At 34.8% G+C, this 7,064-nt stretch overlaps 1 protein-coding gene across 2 annotated transcripts in view; it reads left to right on the top strand.

Annotated features, from left to right (window-relative positions):
- Positions 1-707: 707 nt before the first annotated feature.
- Positions 708-7,064, top strand: part of LOC106466766 (ubiquitin-like protein 3) — a 21,379-nt gene continuing 15,022 nt past the window's right edge. For both annotated transcript variants that reach the window (XM_013927065.2, XM_022394853.1), the window contains exon 1: positions 708-1,057. The gene's annotated coding sequence lies outside the window, so the exon portion shown is untranslated. The remainder of the gene's footprint in view (positions 1,058-7,064) is intronic.

Here is a 7,064-nt window from a genome sequence, read left to right as displayed (position 1 = left end):
TAGATGCAGTTAATTTAAGGGAGTCTGTTTGTTTGTTGTTAAGCATTAAACTACACAATAGGTTATCTGTGTTGTGCCCACCATGAGAAACGAAACCCGGTTTTAGCGGGGTAAGTCTTTGACCTCACCGGTGAGCTACTGGAGTGTTTATTTGAGTCTAAGGGAAGGCTTAGTAAATATCTGCTAAACGTGGACTAAAGAGGACACATGAAATTGTTGGAACTTGTATCGATATAAATTTGGTGTTGTTCTATTATTGTGAATTTAAACTTACTTATAATATCATCTTGAGAGAGAGAGAGAGAGAGAAAGTTATGAGATTATGCACAACCTAGTAACAGTGATTGTCTTTTCATGTGAGTAATTATCTATGCTTTATTTGCTTTTTATTAGTATTGTAATAAAGATTGATTCAATATTTATCAACTTTGTCAAGTCTCGTTATTATACATGCACTAGGGAAAGTTACTCCCCTAACTTTCCTGAAGGAATTTGTAAGTTACTTGTGGATCTGTCTATCTAATACTTGTCGGAAATTTGGTAGTTTTTAAACTGAAATTACCACAGTAGTTTTCTTGTTTCCATGTCTAACTGTTTGGTCAATTATATCCAAAGTGCAAAATAAAAAAATATTCGCTTTATTTTTTCTAAAATAATATTAAATGTTCTAGTAAAGATGGCACTATCAAAATGGATCATTTAACATGACGTACTCCCACAATGCAATACTTCTATCTTGTTTGGTGCAACGCCATATTTATTTATATTGATAATTTTTCAAATGTGAAGTGATATAGATGAAATTAAAGAGACAAGTTGTTTAAGGAATGCAAGTGTGTCACCCGTTTGGTTACTTTTAGAGTGTAGTAGAAATGATGTATTCTACTAAGAGTAAGATTAGTGTGTATATAATCGGATCGCCTATAGGCCACTACGATTGGTTTCAACTTTTTTTGTGACCCAAGTCTGGACAGCACAGCGTCAGTAATTGACGGACCAGAGTTGAGGTTAAGCCTAAATTATAATTGAATTGAGCTACATTAAGCCTAAATTTCAGGTAGGTATAAAACTGTGATTCCTGTTTGAAACAATTATAAACGAGTAACCTAATTTTTGCAACGTTCTAATAAGATCAAAATATATAGTCATAGTAAAACATTGCATATCACTGTAGTGTTACTGATAATGATAATTTGTTGAAATATTATTATTAATTATTAATAATAATATTATGAAGTTTGAATACTAACTGACTAAGAACTGAGTTAACGTCGTCACTACTCAAATTGTCACAGTATTCAAAAATCATGCTTAGTGTTTCTAGTTCTACAATTTGCATTTACCTAAGCTGATCTGCTTACATTGAGTTACGGTAATAGTGGACATGTATAATGAAGTACAAAACATTTAGTATTATGAGTGTTTCACACTTATTTTTATGGAAGAAAGCCAAAAGATGAATATGACTGTATAAGTATTACAATGCAAAACTCTCAGGTGAACCTTTAGTGCAACTTGTAAATTTATATTATGATTATGAGTTAGTTTTTGTAAATATTTTTATGAAGATTTTGTTTGAAATTCAGTTAAAGTAAGGACATCACATTTAACAGGTTCCTACATGGAAATATCTGTCAAAAGGTTAGTGTCAGATAAATAGTGAAAAGAGTATGAAATTTTAGTAGAAATCTTCATAAAGAATAATTTTTCATAATATGAAATAGTTCCTTAAAAAGATGTTTGTGTGTGTGTTAATTTTAGTCCTACAACCCTTACTATTTAAGAAAGTGTAATGTAAACTTGTTATCAGTTTGTTGTGTCAAAATTTGGGCAGCAAGTGGACTTTTCCCCTTGATCTGTAGACGATTTGGATTTGACAAGTGTAACAGTGATATTTTCTTTAACACTGAATCCTCTCCATTTAACTTTGGAGAGAAGGATACTGAATGAAAACAGTGGGATGGAACCATATCTTCTACTAATATTTTATTCTCCTATAAAACATCCATTCTTTAATGATTTTGCATTATGACATAGTGTCATTTCAACTTATCATAAAAACTAATGAATTAATATTTTCAAAGTGAATTGAAGTTTATAGAAAAAATTGAAAGTGATATGGTTAAACTTGGCATATTTTTTGGTGGGGCTTTGTAGCTGGTATCTTTATTCAGCTTCCTATTTATCTATATCTATTCAAAATGTCATAATCTTATATTTTGCTGCTTTAAAAATAGTCTTACTAACTTGGATCCAATATTACATGACACCTAAAGGGTATTATGCTGTTTTCCTCTTTCATGTGAGTTTTAGTATTATATTTCATGCTTATGACTTCATATTCTAGTGGCACTTGTCTGTATAACTTTTTATATGGGTAGTTACTATTACATTAGGACTTGTCATGGCTTTCATACTTATCAGAATAGACCTGGGTGGGCCTAACCCACTTTTCCCCACTGGGTTTTTTGATGAAAAACCCACACAAAAAAATCTACCTAATCTTTTTGCTATTTGCAGAAATTATATTACTAGGGCTTGGTCACTCTTGACAAAATATAACTTTTATTTATCAATGAATTTAGTTTACATGCTTTTCTGTCATGTAAGTTAACTCTTTTTCAGCACGGTTCAGTCCATGGGACTAACATCATAACCATTTTGTGCTTGCTATAATTTTCATGCTATAACTTTTAAATTAGTAAGCAAATGTTAACGAAATTTTGCAGGTTATCAGTAAACATTACAATGCTTTCATACACAAAATATAAAAATTTTTTTATCAAGTCTTAAGGTTTCTAAAGTAATGTTTTTCTCATGTCTTTTTTTTTTTTGTTAACAAAATTTGGCAGGTTATCAGTAAAGATTACAATGTTTTCATAGACAAAATATACATTTTTTTTTTTATTAAGTCTTAAGGTTTGTAAAGCAATGTTTTTCTCATGTCTTTTTTTTTTTCAAAATGTATAAAATAAAACCTGCTGGCCATTAAACTACTTCAAAAAAAATAAAGGAACTATTTTGAAACTTTGAGAACCTTTTACTTCTAGAAGGTAGTTGAGGCTAATGCCAACAGCTCAAAAGCAACAGTATCTTCAGTCTGTTTCCTTCCTATACAGTGCATTGTTTATTATATATTTATTAGCAATCACAGTTGTGCATTATATTATTGCCAGTGTATAATTAAACTCCTGCTATGCAGGAATGAAAAGAAATATTAATAAAAACATAAAATTCTAGGTTCACTATGTAATTATGAAAAGTTACACAAATATTAAACTCAGACTAATAAGCATGCACATCTAAGTACTGTGAAGAGTAAAGCAGAACTGATGTTTTAATGCAACAGATATGCAAAATGTAAGATGTAATATTTACTTAACTATGCAAATTTGAAAATTAGTAATAAATGCTAGCTGTGTGTATTTAAACTCGTATATATTGGGAATCTTGGTGTCTGTCCAAGCATTCATCTGTGTTGGTACCTTTACCCTTTTTGTGTTATATCAGTGACATAGATAAGTGAATGGTCAGTAAGTTAAATTTTCTGTTGGTATTAAGTTCTTGGGTGTTGCTAGCTGTGAGGGGGAACACTGCTGCTTCACACAAGGACTTAGATTATTTGGTGAGTTGAGCAAATATCTGGCAGATGAGTTTTAATTATAATAAATACAAAATAATGCATGTGTGTTATCATAATTTAAATTATAAGTTTATTTTTAGAGTGTATAAACTTAATAGCATTATGGAAGAAAAGAAAATTTGGAGTTTTCATTGATCAGTCTCTTAAGCCAATCAAGCAATATGCTGTTGCAAGTGGCAGAGTAAATAAGATTTTGGGTTGTATTTACAGTTTAAAGAGACTATTACTTAATTGCTTTGGTCACTGGTAAGGTCTTATTTGGAATATTGTATTCATTCTTGGGTTCCTTACCACCCTGCTTGGATGGCTTATGAGATTCATCAACAAGAACACTAAGATTTTCCCCCTATAGCACTGTTAAGGTTATTCCCATCAAAATTATATTCATAATTTAAAGCCGTCTGTCACTTATCCGAACGTGTTGGGTAACATATGATAATGGATTCCTAAATGCGACAGCATAAGCATGTTTTCTATTATGCATTTAAACCAGTTTATATATATCTAATTATGTACACGAATTGGATACACACGTAAGACGGACCAGTTTGGGATGGATAGTTCCATTTATTGAAATGTTTTTCCAGTTGATCCTTTTGGATTCTTAAATGTTCCAAGCTCTTACTAGAAATAGGGTACGCTGTTATATAAAAGAGGGGAAGGTAATGTGTGTGTAGATAGTGAGTAATTGAACTGCAGTCACACGGTATTGTTGAAGTTAACGTTCGTTCGTTACAGTGTTGTTTTAGCGCGAGTATTGAGATTAAGTGTATGGCAGAGTTATATTCGGAAAGAATAAACCAGTTTTATTAAGTAAAGACTTGTGTCCGTTAAAGTTTCGTTGGAACGAAGTTACGGAAAAATCAATTAACAAACGGAGACGTAACAATATATAAAATGTGTATATATATAATGGAAAGCCGCCGAAGAACACAGGCCTATAACGTTTCCAAATATTTGCTAGTGATGTAAAATGTATAAATATTCTTGTTGCACATGTGTACATGTTAGCCATATATTATGCTTTAGGCCTTCACAGGTGCGAGAAGTTTTATATCGGGATATTTTTATTAATTTAGCACACGCACACATGCTCTGTACTTATATTTCATTATCTATCTACGCCAGTACACGGTTATTCAATACGTTGCATGTGACATGAATACAGCGACGCACAGCGGGTAGAGGCGTCCATATTTTTGAATTACTAAATTACATAACAATAAATTACATTACAATGTTCAAAGACTTAGTTTTGAATTGTTTTTTACCCTTTGTCAAATTACTATCGTAGGATGTGTGCTGTCTCTCACACTTTCTCTTTCTGGCCTATTTATAAATATGTTTAGTAAAACATCAGACTGGAAAAAAAAGTACGAATAACTTTGGAAATATAAAATATTATCATAGACCGCCTGCTCTATGCCCCCAAGAGCAAAGTGAAAGTCCCAAGGGCTAGGTGTAAAATGCCAAGCACATATAGCGTCTACGTGAGAGGAAAGCTAGATGGCCAAAAGTGCAACTTTATCATAGATTCTGCGTCTCAACAAACCCTTGTGAGCATCAAGGTGTTAAATCACAAAGGAGTACCAGAAGCTGTACAGAAGCTCTGTGGTGTGACAGGACATTCTGCAAGGTTGTGGGTACCAGTGTGGGTAACTATCGAGCTCATGGTCATGAAGAACAGACAGAAAGTATACTTGGCTGACATTGAAGACCAGTGCATATTAGGATTGGACTATCTATTACCGAGGAAGTGTGTAATTAATTTTGATAAAATGACGTTTGGGAACAACAAAGTTCAAATTCCGGTAAGTGTTAAAAAAGAGGTTGAGCTAACCAGGTGTCATCAAGCTGAAGTCAAAGTGACTGAAGGAGTTGATGATGGTGAAATGGAACCAGGTATAGATATTAAATCAGAGCAGGAGAAAGACCAAGATTTGAAGCCAATAATTGATTTTCTAAAAGCAGGTGTTTTGCGCCCTGCTTGGGAGAAGGTGTCTAGTCTAAGCCCTGTGACAAAGAACTATTGGGCACAATGGGACCAGTTGAAGCTTGAAGATGGTATTCTTCTCCGGAGACGGGAAAGTGACGACCTGGCAAACGGTTATACCGAGAAAGTTACGGGAAGTTGTGCTGTGTCAATCCCATGACCTCAATGTCTTCTTAACTCCAAGATGTCCTCCTGTTAAACTTCCCCTATGACAGAGACTGGATAGGTATGAGGCAAGATGTGGAAGAATGGAGCAGGACATGAAGTACATGTTGTGCTAAAAGGGGACCCAAGCATAATGGAAGTGCTCCAATGAAGTTATATCAAGTTGGTGCACCAATGGAAAGAATAGCCCTTTACATTGCTGGTCCATTGCCCCGAACTCGTGCTGGAAATAGGTACATTTGTGTGTTGATAGATTATTTCATCAAGTGGCCTGAGGCATATGCAATACCAAATCAGGAGGCTACAACTGTAGCTTCGGCTATTAGTGATTTCTTCTTCACGTTTGGTATGCTATATGAACTGCATTCGGATCAAGGCCGTAATTTTGAATCAGCTGTGTTCCATGAATGCTGCAAGTTGTTTGGTACACGAAAGACCAGGTCACACCACTTCACCCACAGTGTGATGGGATGGTAGAAAAGTACAATTGGACACTGGGACAGGAATTGGCAGAGTTTTGTAATAGCTTAGCTGCCAAGATGACTGGGATATCTTACTCCCTCCACTGTTGATGGCCTATAGAACAGCAGAGCATGAAGTCATTAGATACATTCCAGCAAAGCTGATGTTTGGTCAGGAACTTTGGTTGCCAGTGGACCTGATAACAGGATGCCCACGTTACAAAGAGTTGCCTGAAAATGTGCCAGAGTTTGTGAAAGTGTTATCTGAAAGGATGAATGATATTCACCATCAAGTGGGTTGAAACTTGAAAACGTCTGCTGATTCCATGAAGCTATGTTATGAGAAGAGATCTACTGAAGTCAGCTTTGTACCAGGAGACAAGGTATGGTTGTGTAATCCCAAGAAGACCAAAGGGAAGTCTCCTAAGTTGTCTTCGCCATGGGAAGGCCCATATGAAATAGTGGATTGTCTCTCAGATGTGACTTTCCAGATAAAATGTGGTCGGCGAGGTAAGCCAAAGGTGATGCATGCCAACAAGCTTTGGCGTTATCATGGTCCAGGACATTTCAGTTGGAACAAAGTGAACAATGGAACAAATGATGCTGCTGAAGACGTGTCATCTGAAAAAGCCACTGTCGAAGAAATTCTACCCGGTTTTGATAAGGAAGACAGTGAAGCCATTAATAAAGTTACTACCACTGATGTGACTGTTACCTATATTGGGATATTTCCTGATGAACCCCACGTTGAGCAGAAGCCAATGAGACACAGACCAGTACGGAAGAAGATACGACCTGTAAA

Source organism: Limulus polyphemus, unplaced genomic scaffold (assembly GCF_000517525.1).
Source record: "Limulus polyphemus unplaced genomic scaffold, Limulus_polyphemus-2.1.2 Scaffold2377, whole genome shotgun sequence".
Taxonomy (NCBI): domain Eukaryota; kingdom Metazoa; phylum Arthropoda; class Merostomata; order Xiphosura; family Limulidae; genus Limulus; species Limulus polyphemus.
Note: the sequence above shows the minus strand (reverse complement) of the source record. Positions and strands in the feature narration are given on the sequence as shown.